The sequence below is a fragment of the Pinus tabuliformis genome, chromosome X (assembly GCF_031772625.1).
Source record: "Pinus tabuliformis cultivar Carrire ecotype Pingquan chromosome X, CPIR1, whole genome shotgun sequence".
In the NCBI taxonomy this organism is placed as follows: domain Eukaryota; kingdom Viridiplantae; phylum Streptophyta; class Pinopsida; order Pinales; family Pinaceae; genus Pinus; species Pinus tabuliformis.
This window is the reverse complement of record NC_142308.1, coordinates 945,093,807-945,114,272: the sequence shown is the minus strand read 5'-3', so window position 1 is coordinate 945,114,272 and position 20,466 is coordinate 945,093,807. Positions and strand designations below refer to the sequence as shown.

Here is a 20,466-nt window from a genome sequence, read left to right as displayed (position 1 = left end):
TCACAAAAAAATGAAATGCACATAAAACAAATTGTACATACCTTTGCGTCTTTACCTTACCTTATTTCATATTGCAAAGATTGTTTTTCAATGACATGCTTCACAACGTCTTGATGTCACAATCCAAAACAATTTAAAAGTATTTGACATGAGCTTAAAGATCACTTATTGTTATGTCCCTCATCTATTATATATGTGACTTCCACTCTCATACCAATGTGACCAGGACACAAGTACACAAGTTGCGTCTTCACTAAATTAATGCCTTTGTCACACTCCTTTGTATACGAGTGTTCTTAAGGCATATTTTCGAGCGAGAGTTTGTGTGAAAGCCTTTTATAGTCACACAATTATGACAAACCCGTGATCAATGTTGGAATATTAATTCCAATTGCCATGCAGCGTTGCTGGAAGCTGCCTGTAAACGGCGACTGCAAAACCATTGAAGAAAACCACAAAGACTTCCCCGCACCGCCTTTTGCCATAAGTGGTATTTCCTGAAGGGCCTCCGACACAATCTGCTCCAGCCACGCGTCCACTGTACAAACACAAAACTGCCCATCTCCCAGACATTAAACTTCGATTAGGTTGTGTGGCTGAAGGATGCGAAATGCGTCCGATTTGGTCAATGCACATGGATCTGCTCCAACCTGCGAGAATGTTATTTTTAATTTTACCGCAGGTTTCATTTAAAGCATTTAATGATTTGTCATAGTCTTAGGTAAAATTTTTAATGTTTTACGGCATGTAATCTTTTTGGTTAACCCATATGGTGTGTTGCATTGACTTGTGTTGTAATTTTGCACACGGGAGGAGAACAAACTGGTTTGTGGCAGCGAATAGAAAACTAGGGGAAGAAGAGGGCTCGCGGATGCAGAGGAAATAACAGGAGTCAATGCACAGCGGTGCGAATTCTTGAGGAGTACATGCATTGAAATGCATAATTAAATGTATGGTGTGGAGCAGCAGCATAAATGAAAAATTTGGTTAAATGCGATGTGAAAAACAAGCAAGGCATGTAAGAAATTCTTCTTGGGTGAATGTGAAAGTTTTTTTTATTTTACAACAGTAAACCCATGTAAGAAAATTGCTTTTACAGCAGTAAATCAATGTAAGAATTTTTATTCTACAGCAGTAAATGTAAAAGCCCTTTTTACAGCAGTAAATGTGAATGAAGATTTTACACAGCAGTGTAAAAATCAGTTGTAAAAGAGGCAGAGCCTTTTTTGGTAAAAGTTTTGGTGAATCCCTCTGAGAAAGAGGAAGAAATATGTATCAGGGTTTTTATTAATGAATATAAAGGTTTTATGGGTGTGAAAAATCTCTGTTCTCAGAAATTTTTTAAGCTTCCCTGTGCAAAAGATCCTGAGGAGAGAAACAGAGTATTGCTCTGTATTCAGTTAATTTGTGTTTGAAATTACCAGAAATTTCCAACATGGTATCAGAGCAGATCCAGGCTCTTTAAAGGTGATAAAGAAGCTGAAGGAAGGAGTTTTTTTGTTGCAACAACTTCTCCAGCAGAGTGAAGTCTCAGGCAAAAGAATCCAAGGTATTTCTCAGATTAATTTTCTGTGTTGTTGTTGAAGAAACAGTCAGTCATTTTAAATACATAGTCAGGTATTTGAAGCATAGTTAAGAATGGAAAGGTCAAAGAAGAAAGTCTCCAATCCTCCTAAGGATGTGTCTCCCTCTACTACTAAAATAGAAAACAATCAATTTGAAAACATTCTATTTGAGGCCCCAAGGTTCAATGGGAACTTTTATATATGGGAAATAAAAATGAGGACTTTCTTAAAGTCTCAAGGGATTGAAATTTGGGAATCAGTGATTGATGATAGCAAGATGGATAGAGAATCCAAGGAGTACAATGCAAAAGCAGCAAAGACAATCTTGGATGGACTGCCTGATTCTGTAAAGAAGAATCTAGGGAAATATTCATCAGCAAAGGATATATGGGACAAACTTCATGACCTTCATGCAAAGGGAGCACTGACCATGACCATCAGTCAAGAAGGAAATTCTGAACCCATCATAGAAGCTGAAAATGAGAAGGTTGACCTCATCAAGCTTCAAGTACAAGAAAGGGATGAAGAGCTCGCCAAGCTTAAGAAGGAACTTGATCAAAGAAAAAGGAAGTATTATGAAGAAGTCATATCCATGACAAATCAATTGAATAAAGCAAAGAAGCAGGAAGATGCCTTGTCAAGTCAACTTGAACAAACGCACAAGAGAGTGAACAAACTTGTAGAAGAGATTGGACAGTACAAGGTAGAGGTCTCCTCCCTTAAGTCTGAACTACAAGAAGCTAGGAAGCAGGCACAAGGAGCTGAAAAGAAAATGGAGAACAGTCAAGCAAAGAATGAAGAAATGAGCTCTGATATTATCTCCCTTAAAATAGTAGCAGCTGAAGCTACTCGTAGCAAGGAAGAAACTGAGGAACAACTTACAAAAAAGAATAATGAGTGTGAAAGATTGGAAGAAGAGATTGTCCTCCTCAAGAAAAAGGTTGAAGGGATGAACAAAATCATGAAGAGCTCTCAAGCCTTGGATGACATGCTCAGCTATCACAGATATCCATCTGATAAATCAGGACTCGGTATGCAGTTGAACCCTCAAGCAAGAATGAAAATGCTTTAAGCAAAGGAGATGTGAAGAAGGCAGAAAGAAATTGTGATGCTCCTAGTTCCAGCAAAGGCAAGGAGAAAGATCAAGGGTAAAATAGAAGAAATCCTACTCCAAGTAGAAAACCAGCTCCAAGAAGAAATGTTGATAATGTCAAAGAGGCAAGAGGCAATGGTTATCATCAAAGGATTTCAAGGCAAAAAGGCTTCAGAAGTACATGAAGGAAACCACCATCTCCCAGGTACCAAAGTTCATTTTTTGGTTATTGTTATTCTTGTTCAAACTTTGGTCATATGGCAAAAGACTGTAGAGCATTTCATAGAGATAGATGTTATGGTCTCCGACAACCTCCAAGAAACAATTTTACAGGAAGAAATCATGAAACCTTATTCATGAACAATGTAGAATGTTTCAAGTGTCATAACATTGGGCATATGCATGTGATTGTAACTTAACATGGGCTCTTACACAAGCTAGACCTATGCAAAAGAAGAAAGTTACACAAGTATGGAGAAGGAAGGAAATACAGTCTGAAAGTCCCTTGAGCTCTCCAGTCGATCTAAGTTTCTTTTGAGAAAACTTTGCTGAAAAAGGACAATGCATACAGTTAAGGGGAGCCTGTAATTCTTGATCATTATTGCTGAAATATATTAACAGTCATTTTTTTTATGAAGATCTTCTTATAGGGGAGAGATATGGAATTAAATCTGCCATAAAAGCAGAGAAGAAAAGTCTGCAGGGCATGGAGATTGCATGGAGGATGTATTGCAGCGCAGCAGAGCACAAATGAAATCTTTTTGTTAATCCCTCTGAAATGTAATACGCAGCGGTGTTGAAAAATGTAATGTTTTTGCTTTGTTTTTTATCACATATGCAATGCAATATGCACAGAAGTGCGGAGAAGAAAAAGGGGCAGCATTGAAATGTGAAGTGCAGCAGCGCGGTGAAAAGAAATGTTTTTACGCACAGCAGTGCGAATGTAAGTGCAGTGAAGTTTTTGGTTATTGTCCATTTTGAAAACAAAAGGAAGAAAAACACGCAGCAGTGTGCAGAAGTGAATTTTTTTTTGTGGTAATGAGAAGAGGGCAAAACGCAGCAGAGCGTAAATGCCCAGTGTTTGAGAATGCAATGAAATTTTTCACACAACAGTGAAAAGGGTAATGTAAGTCTTGTTTTTGTTGTTGGAGAATATGTAGTAAAAACACACAGCAGTGTGAATATGAAAAATGCAGCAGCATGAAGATTTTTTTGTTGAAGAAACGAAATGTAATGGGCAGCAGCACATGTAAAAGAAATTTTTCTTTACAACAGTAAATGTAAGTGCAGTGAGTGTGTTGTTCATTGAACTGAAATGCAATATATGCAACAGCAGTGAATGTAAGAAATATTTACACACAACAGTGTAAATTTGTAAGTTGGGACAGAGTAATTGTTCCAGAAGAGACAGAGTATTTTGTTTTTGAAAAATGCACAGCAGTGCAGACACAGCAGTGCTTCAACAGTGTTAATTTTGAAGACAGAGAGAGAGTATTTTTCAGAAGAGACAGTGAAGTTTATTTTTGTTTTGGAACTGCACTTGAAGCAGTCTCTTGGTGAATCCCTTTGTTAAAGAGGAAGGTGCTTTTCAGCACAGTCTCCGGTGAATCCCTCTGGTTAAGAGGAAGATGCTCTTTAGCATAATCTCTGGTGAATCCCTCTGTGTGAGGAAGACTCTTTTCTAACAACAGTTTTGTAATCCCTCTGTTAAGAGGAAGACCTTTTTTTTGTAACAGGCAGCAAAAAGGATTCTAAGGTATGTTAAAGGTACTAAAAGGTTTGGCATTTTATATACTGTCTCATAATGTTCAAATTTGGTTGGATACACTGATAGTGATTGGGCTGGAAGTGTAGATGATCGAAAAGACACTTTCGGTTATGTTTTTCACATGGATTCAGGAGCCATTTCATGGGCTTCTAAGAAACAGCCTATCGTGGCGTTGTCTACAGCAGAGGCTGAATATGTGGCAGCTACAGCAGCAGCATGTCAAGCAGTTTGGATGAGAAGGATGTTGAGGAGCTTAGGCCAAGAGCAGGCAAAAGCAACAATGATTTTTTGTGACAATAGCTCAGCTATTGCATTATCCAAGAATTCTGTGTTTCATAAGAGAACGAAACACATTGACACAAGGTTTCACTACATCAGAGAATTGGTGAGCAATGGAGAAATTGTCTTAGAACATTGCAGGACTCAGGAACAGGTTGTAGACACACTGACAAAGCCATTGGATCAGAAAAGCTTTGAATTTTTTAAGAAATGTTTGGGTATCACTGAATGCCCAGCAGTTGAAATTAAAGGGGAGTGTTGGAATATTAATTCCAACTGCCGTGCAGCGTTGCCGGAAGCTGCCTGTAAACGGCGACTGCAAAACCATTGAAGAAAACCACGAAGACTTCCCCGCACCGCCTTTTGCCATAAGTGGTATTTCCTGAAGGGCCTCCGACACAATCCGCTCCAGCCACGCGTCCACTGTACAAACACAAAGTTGTCCATCTCCCGGACATTAAACTTCGATTAAGTTGTGTGGCTGAAGGATGCAAAATGCGCCCGATTTGGTCAACGCACATGGATCTGCTCCAACCTGCCAGAACGTTATTTTTAATTTTACCGCCGGTTTCATTTAATGCATTTAATGATTTGTCATAGTCTTAGGTAAAGTTTTTAATGTTTTACGGCATGTAATGTTTTTGGTTAACCCATATGGTGTGTTGCGTTGACTTGTATTGTAATTTTGCACACGGGAGGAGAACAAACTGGTTTGTGGCAGCGAATAGAAAACTAGGGAAGAAGAGGGCTCGCGGATGCAGAGGAAATAACAGGAGTCAATGCACAGCAGTGCGAATTCTTGAGGAGTACATGCATTGAAATGCATAATTAAATGTATGGTGTGGAGCAGCAACATAAATGAAAACTTTGGTTAAATGCGATGTGAAAAACAAGCAAGGCATGTAAGAAATTCTTCTTGGGTGAATGTGAAAGTTTTTTTTATTTTACAGCAGTAAACCCATGTAAGAAAATTGCTTTTACAACAGTAAATCAATGTAAGAATTTTTATTCTACAACAGTAAATGTAAAAGCCCTTTTTTATAGCATTAACTGTGAATGAAGATTTTACACAGCAGTGTAAAAATCAGTCGTAAAAGAGGCAGAGCCTTTTTTGGTAAAAGTTTTGGTGAATCCCTATGAGAAAGAGGAAGAAATATGTATCAGGGTTTTTATTAATGAATATAAAATTTTTATGGGTGTGAAAAATCTCTGTTCTCATAAATTTTTTAAGCTTCCTTGTGTAAAAGATCCTGATGAGAAAAGAGTATTGCTCTGCATTAAGTTAATTTGCATTTGAAATTACCAAAAATTTCCAACAATCAAATTGGAGTAATGCAAACTGATCGATTGTAAAGAGATCCTAGGCATGAAATATAGTATATAAAGACGAGATGCCACGATGAGTCACAAGCCTTCCATACAAATCGAAGACGTGGGCTCAACAGATGTGACCTTCCATTTTGTACTGTAGTGATTCAGTATGAATGTTATATGAGCGACCCACTAAAGGTAAGCCTACAATGCCACCGTGATTCCATTATTTTTTCATATCTCAGATCCACAGATCAATGCCAAGCGGAGATGTGGCCTTTTAAAAATACGATCCTCTAAACCACGCACAGTCACAAAATGGAAGAGGAGCGAGCCATACAATCCTTGAATCATGCGAGCTATACCATGGGATCCTCCACACATTGTAACATTGTGTGCCATCATTGGAGATATACAAACCATGAACTACAGAACCCTATAGATAATGCAATAATTCTTCATCGCATAGTATATCAATCATTTATCTCGAGACCATCGCGAGATCATGACTGAATGAGGCCACAGACATATTCAATGTGAATCATTCACGCAAGCTTCTGCCAAATGAGACCATGTCATTGTATGAAGGCGATCTCGATGACTCTGTAGAGTATAACGAGATCCTAGTCGAGACCACTGAAGATGCCATGTCAGTCACAAGATCATGAACGGTTGTAAGGAATGATCATCCCGAGATCAAAGAGGTGTATCCCAGAACAAAACCACATAAGCTAGACCGAGATCAGGTTATATATATATATATATATATATAGCAAGGCAGAACCACAGAGCTATCGATCTTAGACATGCGAGGTACAAGATATAACTGCCTTAGTGCGAACCACAAAGTATGTACCAATCTTATTTCAATCCTTTGTAATGCCGTGGCATGCCACAATGATCTCACTGTAATGTGAGTCTAGGGTACACAAAGATTTGTCTATCAAGCTTAGAACAGACTTCGTTAAAACCAGATACCAAAAGAATCTTGCCTTAAGCCATCCAAGAGATATGAGAGAAGCCAATTGAGTGATCTTCAAACCTCATACAAGAGATATGAGAGAAGCTAATTGAGTGATCTTCAAACCTCATACTTTAGCATGTTGGAAATCATGTGTTTATCAACTTATCACTAGATTTTTATTTCATTAGTAACCAGCATAGCTCCATTTTAAATATTGATCTAAGATGAGTAGAGAGGGATTCAATTTCTTCACGTGCAATTTTTTTTCATGAGTTAACATTATTTAAATGTTTTGTATAGTTATTTATTTATTTTTAGATTTTTAAAATTTTTATTTTGGCACATGAGCAAAATTTCAACTTTGATTATGGAAGAACTTGGTTACACACCATATTGGGCTGTAGAATGAGCCTCTCGGCTCAATTACTTGTGAATATTGCTAGCTTCTTTTTAATTTTTATTATGTTTCTTTCATCAAAGAATTACCAAAATACAAACATGAAGATCACATAAAAACAATGAACATGATATATGCTCCAAGCCAAGGGAAAATCCCTCCAAGGTGAAAACCTAGAAAATTATTTTCTTATAGAATCAAATCAAATGAGATATCCAAGACCCATAACCACATAAACTTCCACCTCTATATTCCAAGTCAAGTCTTCCTTGATTTCAGTAGATTCATCAATAGGAGACCAACAACAAGAGATATACCAAGGCAAATGTTCCACAAACCTTAGCTCAAGAAGAGCTTCTTTCTATCTGACTCTGGCCCTCCACTTCTTTCTGTCCTTTCTGCAATATTTTAGACCACAAATCGTAAAGTGTTTGTGCAAAACTGAGCTACATCTTCCCCTTATTTATATAGTTCAGAGGGGGTGTGAATAGACACATCTATTGGGGTAGGGACGACTTGACATGTAGGCATGCATGTAGGTCGTCTTGGCACCTAGAGGGGTTTCTGACCCAAAATTACATATTTAATAATTCTTTTCATGTTTCTTTTACAATATTTCCAAATAGGATTTTGACTCAAAAGCCTAAAAACATGATGAACATGCTTGTCTAGAAAAATAATAATAATTTGCCTTTGTCTTTTCTTCTGCTTTCTACATAAAATACATAATAGTATAACTTATGAAGACTAAAAGTAGTTGCATTCTCCAACAATTTTGGGTTTGTGTTGGGTTGTTTTACATAACATATTTTTTTGGTTTTAACCCTCTTTCTATGTCAAGTACGGCCACTCCAGTTTGGGTAAAACTCCCTAACATGCTCCTTCATCTGGATATCTTAGCCGACACAAGAAACACACTCACCCGTTTCATTAAGGTAGACATAGATAGGCTTGAGAAGGGTATTTGTTGAATTAGATCTCAACAAAGGGTTTCAAGAAGAAATCCTCCTCGATTGGAACAACTTTATTTTCCGCAGCTAGTGGACTAGGAAAACACAACTTTCCACTGCAGGGTCTGTCAACAGCCTGGTCATCTCCGAAATGTTTTCCCCTCTTCTCAAGGACTCTCTCCTCATTCAAATGCCAAAAATAAGTCACGAGGATGGCAAGATCTAAAAGTTCCAAAAGGATCTAAGAATTATTCAACTCATAAACCAAAAAATATGCAAAAAAAATTCTACAGCTAAATTGAATCCTTCAACCTCAACTTAGCCACGTGCAATGTCATCTCCAATGATGGTCTTGGAAGAAACTTCGTCAATGAGTGGGCACAAATACTTCCATGAATCAGATCACTCATATAGTGATAAGGAAGAAACTAACACAATAGACCCTCGGATTTGGAATTGGTTCAAGGAAATGCAATCATTGTCTCCTCTACATCTATCCCTGATAACTCCTCGAAATTGATTGATGTACATAAGGAAAAAGGAAAGAAAAACCCTAAGAAAAATCCATGATCATTCCTCGGTTATTTTACTAGGACAATAGTAAATGTATTGGCATTGTCAATTTTAGGTTGTCTTGTCTTCTGAGTTTGGTATTGATTGGATTTCCCATGAATTGATTAATCCAAATTCCGTAATTTTCATGTAAACTTAGATTAGCTTGTATTTTGATATTGGATTTGGTTAGCTTTCCCTTGGGACTGGCCAAGCAAAATTTCTAATGAGTATGTAATTGACTGATCAGAAGATCATCCAATTTTTTAATTCACTACCCAAAAAAACAAAAACAAAAAATATAAATAATTTAACAAATTTAAAAATTGAAAGAAAAAAGGAAAAAAGACATATTAATAAAAAAAGAAAAAATTAATGAATTAAAAAATGGATGTGTACAACTGTGGGGGAGGGGGCTATGCTCAACATCACTCCTCCATCAATGGGCTTGGCCACATCTCTTGTGCTAGCAATGTGGTGGTTGCTTCGCTGACCCTGTTGTTGGAATGACAGGGATTCCCCCCTCCCCCTGCTCACAGTTGCATAGTTGTACATCGCACTTTGTGTGAGGGGGAGGGGACAATCCCTGGCATTACCCCTTTGCCCATCGACTAGCCATCGAGCATTAGTCCCCCACCCATGGGTCATCCAGACAATCGATTGCACCACTCGTGCATCGACTACCTAGCCAACATATCGACAAACTGGGTGATGCTAGGCATCACCCCCCCTCCCTCCTGCGCACAATATAATAACTCTACACATAGTGTAATACCATTTTTTTTTCTCAATATGTTTTTTTTTTGTATCCCAAATAAACCGAACAACTCGCCTGACACATAATTACTAGTCAACCTATGAGGGTCTACAACCTGTCCTACTCTCCGGAGATCAGGTCACAACCAAGGAGATTTGAACCTTGGGTCTCTCAGTTTTCACATATTTCACATTATTTCGATAACCAATTGAGTTGTCCCCATGGGACTCTCAATATGTTTTTATTTTTTTTTTAATGATTTTGTGTTTTTAATTTGTTTTTTAATTTTTTGGAAGTTGGTTGCTTTTCAATATTTTTATATATTTTTTATTTTTTAAATATATTTATTAAAATTAAATTTTTTAATGGCTATATATATTCAAATTTTGGTTTTTTCAAAGCTTATATATATATTTTTCTTTTTTCTTTTTTCTTTTTATCTTTTTTTCCCTTCCTAACATATATGTGTGTGTGGGGGGGGAGGGGGGGTATAATCTAACTTATAAACAAAATGGTTTTTTCACCGAAATATGATGATACAATCTCAAGCAAGATTGTGATTTTTTGTTGTTTAAAACACATTTTTGAGTGCATAAATGGATTCAACGCCCTGAAAAACCCCAGGGCACTTGAATTCTACAAATTAAACAACTTAAACTTAGCTTTTAAAAATATCCCCCATATTTGATTAAAATTAACCAAAAAAATGCTTTGAAAAAAGGCATTTCATATATATATTCCAGATTTTTTAATTATTATTTTTCTTTTCGAATAAACTTTTAAAGTTCACTATATTTTTGTTTATTCTTTTCTTTTTTTAATTTAAAATCAACTTAAATTTTTTGTTTTAATCAACTTTAACTTCTTTTTTTAAATTGGTTTGGAATATATATTCCCCATTATTTAATTTATTAAAAAACTTATTTTTAATTTAAAAACTTGCATTACAATTTACAGATATAGTTAAAGGGTGTTTTTCATAATTTCGTGTACATTAATGATGATTTTATAAATTGTCCTTGAATGAGGGTTTTGACAACCATGGTTGTCTTTCAAGAGTCTATAATTTCATCTACAACCATCGTCACTAGAAGGGTTGGCTAGGTGTTGTAGAACATGGGAATCGAGAAGGATGTCACTATTAAGCGAGTCAAAATTGTATAGGAAAAAAAATCACCCCATTTTCATTCGTTCAAAAAAGACGATATGGATGTTGTGCTTGAAATTATGGCTCAACCTCGTATCCCCTTGCCCATAATAGGCTTTTCGACGGGGTCCACTCATCAGTTTGATCATATGTTTAGATCCCTCCTGGATTACTTCTCAACAGATGGCATAAAGGCCATTCTCTCTTATTTCTCTGGTTTTCACCTCAGACCCTTGAATCAGATAGATTAGATTGAGGGGAATTTCACTCTGAAACCCTTGTCTCATATTGCAATCATTTCAGCCTTTGAATCTAGAAAATTAGGGGAAGTCGTTTTTGCTATAGGGTTCTCCCTACATCCAAGATGAGGTCTCTTCACTTGCAACTAGAACTCAAGATCAAATAGGGATCCCTGTTGGTTGTTTTCAACTCCTACATGGAGGTAGGCAGCTTCAAGATTGGAAATCACTCAACGAGTATGGCATTGTCAAGGATGCCTCAATTTATCTAGTCTCTGGATTATTCTGGGGAGTCAAAGGTTGGGGTGCGTCCTCCTCTTCCTAGCCTAAATCCTTTAAGGATGCCCTAAAGCCAAAGCCTTCACATCGAAAACCCAAAGATCTCTCAAGGCTGACATTTGTTGTAGTTCATGCTACAAACATTCCATCTCTTGAAATAGATGATCTTGTAGCCAAATTGACTTCTACAGATTATAAATGACAAGCTATTATTTTCCAATTTAATGGATTTTGACCTTCAACATCTACACTTCATAAATGGGTGCATCAAAACTGGTCCCCAAACATGAAGTTGTTTTTCCATTCAAAAGGATTCTTTTTGGTACTCTTCAATAATTTAGAGGATCGTCAGAAGGTGTTTGATCAGGGACCTTGGTTTTGGGGTCAAGTTGGGATTTCAATTCAACCATGGTTTCTTGATTTTAATCATCTTCCTATAATAGTTTTGGCCACTCTAGTCTGCGTAAGGCTTCCAAACCTTCCCATTCATTTGATACAACCAAACATCTTAGCTCATATCAGGGATTTATTTGGCCGCTTCATTAAGACAGACATTGAGAGGCTTGAGAAGGGTATTGTCACATTTGCACGCATATGTGTGGAACTAGATATCACTGATAGGTTGTCTAATAAAATCTCCCTCAATTAGAGGGAAAAATTTATTTGTAGCCAGTGGACTATGAGAACACTACCTTCTGATGCAAGAGATGTCAACAACCTAGTCATCTTCAGAATGCCTACCCTTTTCCTCAAGGGCCTTACCCCCAAAAAAAGAGTTGTGGTTGGCAAGATCCTAAAGATACAAAAGAATCCAAGAATTCCTCAGCTCACGAGAAGGACAACATGCAACAACAAAAGACTCCTGTCGCTGCTTCAACTCCTACCGAGTGAGCTCTACAACATGTAGAGCCATCCCATCCCTCAGCTGAGGGGGTCCACCCCTCCGCTGAAAGAAAAAGACAATCAGACATAATCTTGGCTCCATCAAAGAGAGAGCACAAACATTCCCATGAATCTGGTCACTCCAATAGTGACAAGGAAACAACAAATATTCATTAAATCATCTCAAAAAAATGCAGTCATTGTCACTTATACATCTATTCCTGATAACTCCTCGAAATGGATTGATATCTAGAAGAGAAAAGGATAAACTTATGATAAATCTTGGGCTCTAAGAATAGGATTGTAGTAAATATACTATCTTGTATTGGCTGATTTGTGAAAGATGAGTGATGTAATCTATTATTTTGAGGTAATAACATAGTTTTAAAAATTGGTCGGTTTGAACTGGAAACTGGTCAAACTGGCCAGTTCATTGGCCAAACCAACCAAACCGGTCAAAAAACCCGATCAATAGCCTCATTTGCCTTTTTTTTACAAACCGGGCATAAACCAATCGGTTCATTTCGAGGCCGGCCGCAGACCCACCAAAGGCATTCTTGGAGGCTTGTGAGTTGGTTTGGAGGGAAAATAAGGATTGTTTCCCTCCAAAAACAACCTCTCCAAGCCAATAAAAGGAGGTATCCCCTCTCATTTTCCTCACACATCTCATTTAGAGATTTTGTGAGCTTGGAGAGTGTTGAGTTTTTGCTGGAGTAGTGGAACAACAAAGAGTTTGAGCTAAGTAGTAGCCACCATGCCTCCAAAAACCAAGGATACTACATGGGCTCATTGTGATATGATTGATAACAAAATGATCTGCAAATATTGCCAAACATCTATTGAAGGAGGGGGTATTAACAAGTTCAAGCAACACTTGGCTAAGATAGGAAGCCATGTAAAGCCATGTGAAAAACCAAATGAAGTAATAGGGCATATTAGGGTAGAATACCTTCAAAAGTTTGAGACTCAAGTCACTGAACCAACAGAGAAGTTTGTGACTCAAGCAGTTGCAAAGTTTGGGAGTCGAGACTCAACCAACTGAGTTTGATCATGATGAGAAGTTTCAACTTTCAAGTGATAATGTTGATCACTAATATCAGATTTGTATACTTGTAGTAGACTAGTGGTCTCATAGTTTGTACGCTTTGTTTTTGTACTCTAGAGGCCATTTAGAGCCTCATTGATTATATATATTGTTGTTGATATGTATTGCACTTGGTTCTATTTTGATATATTCAGCTTTACATGATATATATATGAGCAAACTTTGCACATTTTGTGTCTATTGGTTTTATATCTTAAAAATAGTTGTTTTCATTAAAATTAATTATTTCATGTGTTTTTTCTAAAATTGGTTCATTGAGATCTAACCATTCCCAGTTTGATTGGTTCATTAGGTGGACCGGTCCAGTCACCGGTTCCGGTTATAAAAACTATGGGTAATACAAATCAACGTATAAAAAAATGATGATTTTGTAAACCACAGTTAAAAATATTGCAATTTTAGTGCCCTATTAAAAATGGATCAAGTTGTTTTAGGCTAAGATCTCAAAAGAGCTATACTTTAGCCTCCAAAAAAAAATGTTTTTGATAGAACTTCTCTTTGATTTAGCTGTTGATTTTTAAGTTTTTCCTAGTCATGATATTTGGTTTATAATGTCATGGTTGAAAATTGTTGAAATTTTAAGGTCTTTTGTACTCATAACATTTAGTTTTAATTCCATAGTTGAAAAATATCATAATTTTAAAGTGTTTTTGGGTTACACTATTTGATCTTTGACATCATGGTTGAAGATTGTTGGAATTTTAAGAATTTCCATGATTAAGATTTTAATTTTTAATGTCATGGCTGAAAAATGTTGGAATTTTGACCCTAAAAACGCTAATGAAACATCACCACTTTTCGATTTCAAAGTGTTTTGTCATGTCTTTTGCGCAAAAATGGGGGTTTTGGGGGCTTGAGCTCTTATTTTGAGATTATAGTTCTTGTTAAGCTAGTAAACATGTTAGTAGTGTTATTTTCCCAAAAGATTGCACTTTCATTGTTGCAATATAACCTTGCAACTTGATGTACAAAGCCAATTTCTGAACACAATTTCTACAACCACATAACTTCCTTACTTGCATGGGTCACTGCCATATATTTGACTTTTGTAGTTGAAAGTGCAACCACATCCTACCTCTTGTCATTCAATTGATTACTCCTAAAAATAGGGGAAATACATAACCACTTGTAGTTCTTCTACAATCAATATCTTCAACCTAGGTTGTGTCAACAATGCCTTACACATTTATCACTTTGCCTAGTCTAGGTAGTCCTTAATAGCATATTGTATTATCTATAGTGCCATGCAAACATTTGAAGACATTCTTTACAGTTGTCCAATGCTTCTTCCATGCTTTTCTTTGACATATATTTGCTCAAAATTCCCATTACATGGGCAATCACTGGTCTAGTACAAACCATATCATACATCAAGCTACAAAAAACCAAATATGTCATAGGGAACATGTGTTCTACCTCTTCATGTGTCTTGGGGTATTATTTTACAAATAACTTTGCACTTCTAAGAATATAAATTTTGACCAAATTACATTTCTACATATTAAACCTCTACAAAATTGTCTCAACATATTTCACCTGGCATAAGTAGAGTTTCCTATTACACAATCTCATTTAATACTATAGTTTGAATCCTTATTGCACTCTACGAAGTAAAATAGGGACAAGTTTGGAAGGGGTTGCGAAAGAGAGTTGATTGGTGTTAAAAGAAAGAACCAAATAGTAAATTCTAAAGATTGAATATGAAAGATAAGTTTTAATAAATTTCTTGGGCTTTGTGAGTGTATAGAGATATTCTCTCCAAGTATTATGTATTTTTGTTATGTGCTTTATTTTATGCCAATATGTTGATTGTAAATTCTAAGCATGGAAATTCTACAAGTAGTTTACTCACACAATTCTTATTATAAATTATTAGTAGTTATAGACCTTTATGCCAAAAACAATTTGGTTCCTTCCCATAAAATCATTGAACAATGGACACAATTCTTATTATAAATTATTAGTAGTTATAGACCTTTATTCCAAAAACAAATTGGTTCCTTCCCATAAAATCATTGAACAATGGTCAATTAGGTGTAGCTTGAGTGATTGTAAGCAAAAGTTGTCATCGTTCAAATCCCACTTTCACATGTTTCTCTGAGTGAGTCAATGGCTAATAAACTATATATAATCTATTTATGAAATATTGATATAACCTTATACTCTGAAAAATCTAGAGTTTATCCTTAATACCGTCTTAGAGTGGAGGAAGTACCCAAAAAAATTTCACTTAAAAGACGCTTCGGTGATGATAATAGCATACAAAGCTATAAAGGACATTGAGTCCCACCAAATCCGATTCCATGTCTCTCCCAAGTAAAATATAAGATCTCACCTAACCATAGGGCTCACAATATATGTGATTTATTTATAATCAAACTTCATTAAGTTTTTGGTTTGATATTATAACATAAAGGTGCTTCGCTATTTATTTAAAAAAAATAAAGAAACGTTAACATAACACAGGCAATAATAATAACCATGAAGAAGGAGACGGTGTCCAGTAGACTGGATTCCATCTCTCCTGGATAAAATATCAGATCCCACCCAACTATAGAAGCCTGATGCATGGTGTATGCAATACCATCTCTGATAGAACTTTATTCAGTTTTTGGTTTGATATTGTAATAATATAAGGGTGGTTAGCTATATCTTATTAGTTATTATTAGGAAGTCCACTTTCAAACCTGTTAGTAACCCTGTTATACTAAAGCATGATTATGCTCATTTATAATTTGTGGAGTTCAAAAACTTTCTCAGAAAAGAAGGAAAAGAGCGTGTAATAGAATACTAATAAGCTAAATGAAGGACTACAGTGTACCCAATCAATGATACAGAGTTTAGGAGATATTGTTTGTAAGAACTAAGAACGTTGATTTTGATAGACCATCATACGGGAGATATATCTAGCTATATAAGAGTTGAACCTCAAGGCTTGACATTAAAAATTCTATATTAGCTCACCCAATAGAGCATAATGTAGGAAAATTTGTGAAGACTTTACTTAAAAACATAGTATGGAAATATTTTATGGAATTATTTGTGTTTTTGTAAAAAGTCATAAGTTAAATTTAGAGGAGGTAGAGTATGTACATTTCTGTAGATTTTAAAAATCAAATTAATATATGGAGGTGGGTCTCTCGTTAGACTTAACAATTAAATCAAGAGTCTTGTTTCACAAACAAAGAAATCTCATTCGCTAATTCATACACTAATTCAAACAAAAAGACACTACAACTTTAAGAAATTAGATTACTGTAACCAATTTGTCAGCCAGTGAAATTAATTGAAAGTTGACACAGAAAGGTTAGACTAAACCAGAAATAAGAATAATATTCCAAACAAGCATCGTGTACTTCATAAGCTTTCTGTTATGTAATTGTGTGGCATCACCAATGATCCCCACAAGAACAAAGCCCATACTTGAAATTGTGGAATTGGCTGGTATCCCTCACAGTAATTTCTCGTCCGACAATCTTGGATATGGACTTGGCAGTAATGTGGCAATCACTACACATACGAAGGTTCTTGGTGATCCAGATAGATGTTCCCGGATCTGTGTTGATAAGTGCAAATGCAATGGCCAACTTCTCAGTGTGAGTACAGAAATTGTATTCCTCCCTCTCATTTGCCACTGGAACAGAAAATTTTGTTAGGGGTGCAAACCCTTCCTCCTTCACCCGCTCAGCCAAGCTCTCTAACATGCCATATATCTTTTCTGCTTGTGGATGTGATCTGTCTCCCACAGAGAATGCATGAACCCTGTTCCTAAGCACAATCCAACTACACCCTGGACTCTTTCTCACTCTCATAGCGTTCATTTTGTTTTTCACTTTTGCTACTGACTTCCATCTTCCAGCCTCAGCATAAATGTTCGACAGAGTTATATAATATTTAACATTTTCAGGTTCCAACTCAAAAACTCGATCTGCAACAAGCGCTCCAAGCTCTATATTGCAATGTCTTTGGCAAGCTTCAAGCAATGTCCCCCAGATGCTAGCATCAGGTTCCAGTGGCATACCTTTGATAAAGTTATATGCCTCATCTAGGCGTCCAGCGTGGCAAAGGAGATCAACCATGCAGGCATGGTGTTCCAGATTCGGTGTGATCTGCCAGTCAAGGCTCATGAGATTGAAGTACTTCCAGCCTTCCTCAACCAAGCCTGCGTGCCTGCAGGCATAAAGAATAGCGATGAAGGTTATGTGATTAGGCATAATGCCTGCCTCTTGCATTTGGTCAAAAAGAAGGAGAGCATCTTTACCATGCCCATTCTTAACATACGCTGCAATCATTATGGTCCATGAGACAACATCTTTTTGAGACAGGTTGTCAAACAACTTGCGTGCATATTTTATGCTCCCACATTTAGCATACATGTCTGTCAGGGCGTTTCCCACAAATACATCAGATAATAAATCATTTCTAATTGTGTAACCATGAATTTCCTTGCCTAGTTGCAAAGCTGCTAGGCTGGTGCATGCTGGGAGAACACATGAAATGGTTAATGGGTTTGGCTTCAGTGTTAGTTGCAGTTGCCGAAAATATTGCAATGCCTCTTCAGGCTGTGCATTCTGTGAGTAACCTGCTATAATTGTATTCCATGTGATCGCATCCCTTTGAGACATTCTACAAAATACACCATGAGCACCTTCCATATCCCCACACTTGACATACATGTCTATGAGTGCATTCCCCACAGCAATAACAGAGTCAAAACCATATCTAGTTATATAGTCATGGATGTCCTTGCCTTGCTGCAGAGCTCCTGATTGGGCACAGACTGAAAGGATGCTTGTAAGGGTTACCACATCGGGACTGAAACCGTGCAGATTCATTTTATAAAACAGGTCCAATGCCTTGGCATGATTACCATTTGAAGCATAAGCTCTAATGGCAGAAGTCCAGGAAGACACACTTTGCTGTGAGAATTTCTCAAACATCTGGAGCGCTTCCGTCAAGCTTCCACATTTTGCATACATGTCAATGAGTGAATTCCCCACTAATGCATCTGATCCAAATCCCCTTCGTGTTGCATAAGCGTGGATTTCCTTGCCCTGCTGCAAAGCTGTTAGTCTAGCACAGACTGGAATAACACATGCCATGGTTGCCGAATCCGGTGCAGTGCCTGAGATTTGCATCGCACGAAACAATTCCAATGCCTCTTCACCACGATTGTTCTGAGCATAACCCACAATTATGGCGTTCCAGGAGACCACATTCTGTTCAGACATATTGTCAAACACTTTGCGTGCATCCTCTATACGCCTGCACTTTGAATACATTGAAATGAGAGCATTCCCTACAAAAACATATGAACTAAACCCACTTCTAAGTATACGCTCATGGATCTCCTTACCCAGTCGGAGAGCTGATATTGCTCCACAGGCCTTGAGAACACGAGTAAATGTGAACTCATCCGCCTGTATATCCACATCCACTGCACACATTTGGCAATAGATATCAAGGGCTTCATCAAACCGCCCTTGCTTGATATTCTCACCGATCATCAGATTCCATGAGAAGCTGTCTTTTGGGGAAATTTGATCAAAACTCAGACGGCCATCTTCCAGACTACTACATTGGGTATAAGTTTTTACTAGCCTGTCAGCCAACAGGACTTCTTGGTCACTTGGGGTTGTAGCAAGGTTTATCAAGTTTGCATTGGGAGCTTCAATTTCTCTTTCTGGATTTCGCACAAGGGCAATATTGCTGGCGTTGTGAGATGCGATATCAGCAGACGCGTGACAATTAAATCTAACATGATAAAAAAACCGCGTATTGCTGGGTTTTCCAACTCCCACTTTTATGTTTCTAATAGAGTATTGAACAGAGGAACCGGAATACCCGAGCTGTGGGGATTGTGTGATTGCAATTGGCATTGTCGCCATGATGGCCATCGAGGATACCGTGCAGTACCAACTGTGTCAAAAATTCAAATTTAAACCAAAGTGTGATAGAACTGTTGCTCAATAATCCGAGAAAAGATGTATGTCATCCATTGCCCATGCTCTTTGGCTTCCAATATAGCTTACCAGTTGATTTACAGTTAATGGCACTGGAATTCACCTATCCTAAGGTCAGATTTAACTAATTATCCATCAATCTTTACCCCATGTGGAGAGACGTCTGTTATTTCTGGCTGTCTTCGTCAGTCTTTCGAGCACCTTACTCGGCGAAAATTACAGAATCTGAATATCAAGGTGTACGTTATCATTGATCAGGTTTTAGTTTTAGTTTAAATAATTGTATTTAATAATTTAATAAATAAATATGAAGTTTAATATTATATAATGGTTGGTATTAAAGTTGTTTTTTTCTTAATAAATGTTGTTTTGAATTATTGTTTATATTTGCAAAGATTGTTATAATACAAGGTTGTTGTTTAGCATCATAGTGTATTTTATTATTAAAAAAAAATTATTAATGGTAAAATGTGATGTGTAAAGAGATATAATTATTTACTAAGATTTAGTATGTATGAAAACTGAGTTATGATAGATTTTCTCACTTGATGAGGTTCATCATTGGGTAAAATATGGACCTTAATACACTTCCAAGCTTACTAAAATCAACTCTTTTCATAATTCTTTACATGTTTTAATTATATTTTGCTTAATGAGATGAGTAAAAGTAAAGTGTTATGTGTAGTGGTCTATTGTGTATTGGTTGCAGGTTTTTTTGAAGCAAATTATGGCTAATTAAGGTGCAGGAACTCGAATGAGACAAGAAGGAGAGATTATAGGAGATGGATCTTCCTCATTAAATCCTCACTCATTCGAAGATCCCTCAATCAAATCACACCAGCTCGGAGTTGCAGGCAGCCGAGTCATGAGGATCATTGGCAGTCGAGCTAGTGATAGTTAAGAACTAGTTTATCTTGAGATTGGGAGCCAAGCCTCCCTAGATTTAAGGAAGTTGTTGGCAACTTCAGTTGTATAAATAAGGAGGCCTAGAGCCTCATTAGGATTCGGATTTTTTATGCAAGATAACTAAGCACTTTTGAGTTGAAGGATTGTGACAAAACATTGTTATGTATTTTTTGATATGTTAATGAAAATGAGCATTCCCTTGATCCAACACTGAGTTGACTCAAAGGGCTGAAGCTCTTAGGTTAGGGCCCAACCCTAGCAACAAAGGTCCTTCTTATTGTACTTGTATGCTTAGGTTATTTCATAGAT

General features: G+C 36.9%; 1 pseudogene; it reads right to left on the bottom strand.

The window, feature by feature from the left end:
- Positions 1 to 350: 350 nt before the first annotated feature.
- On the bottom strand, positions 351 to 19,176 carry LOC149142817 (pentatricopeptide repeat-containing protein DOT4, chloroplastic pseudogene; annotated as a pseudogene).
- Positions 19,177 to 20,466: the final 1,290 nt, after the last annotated feature.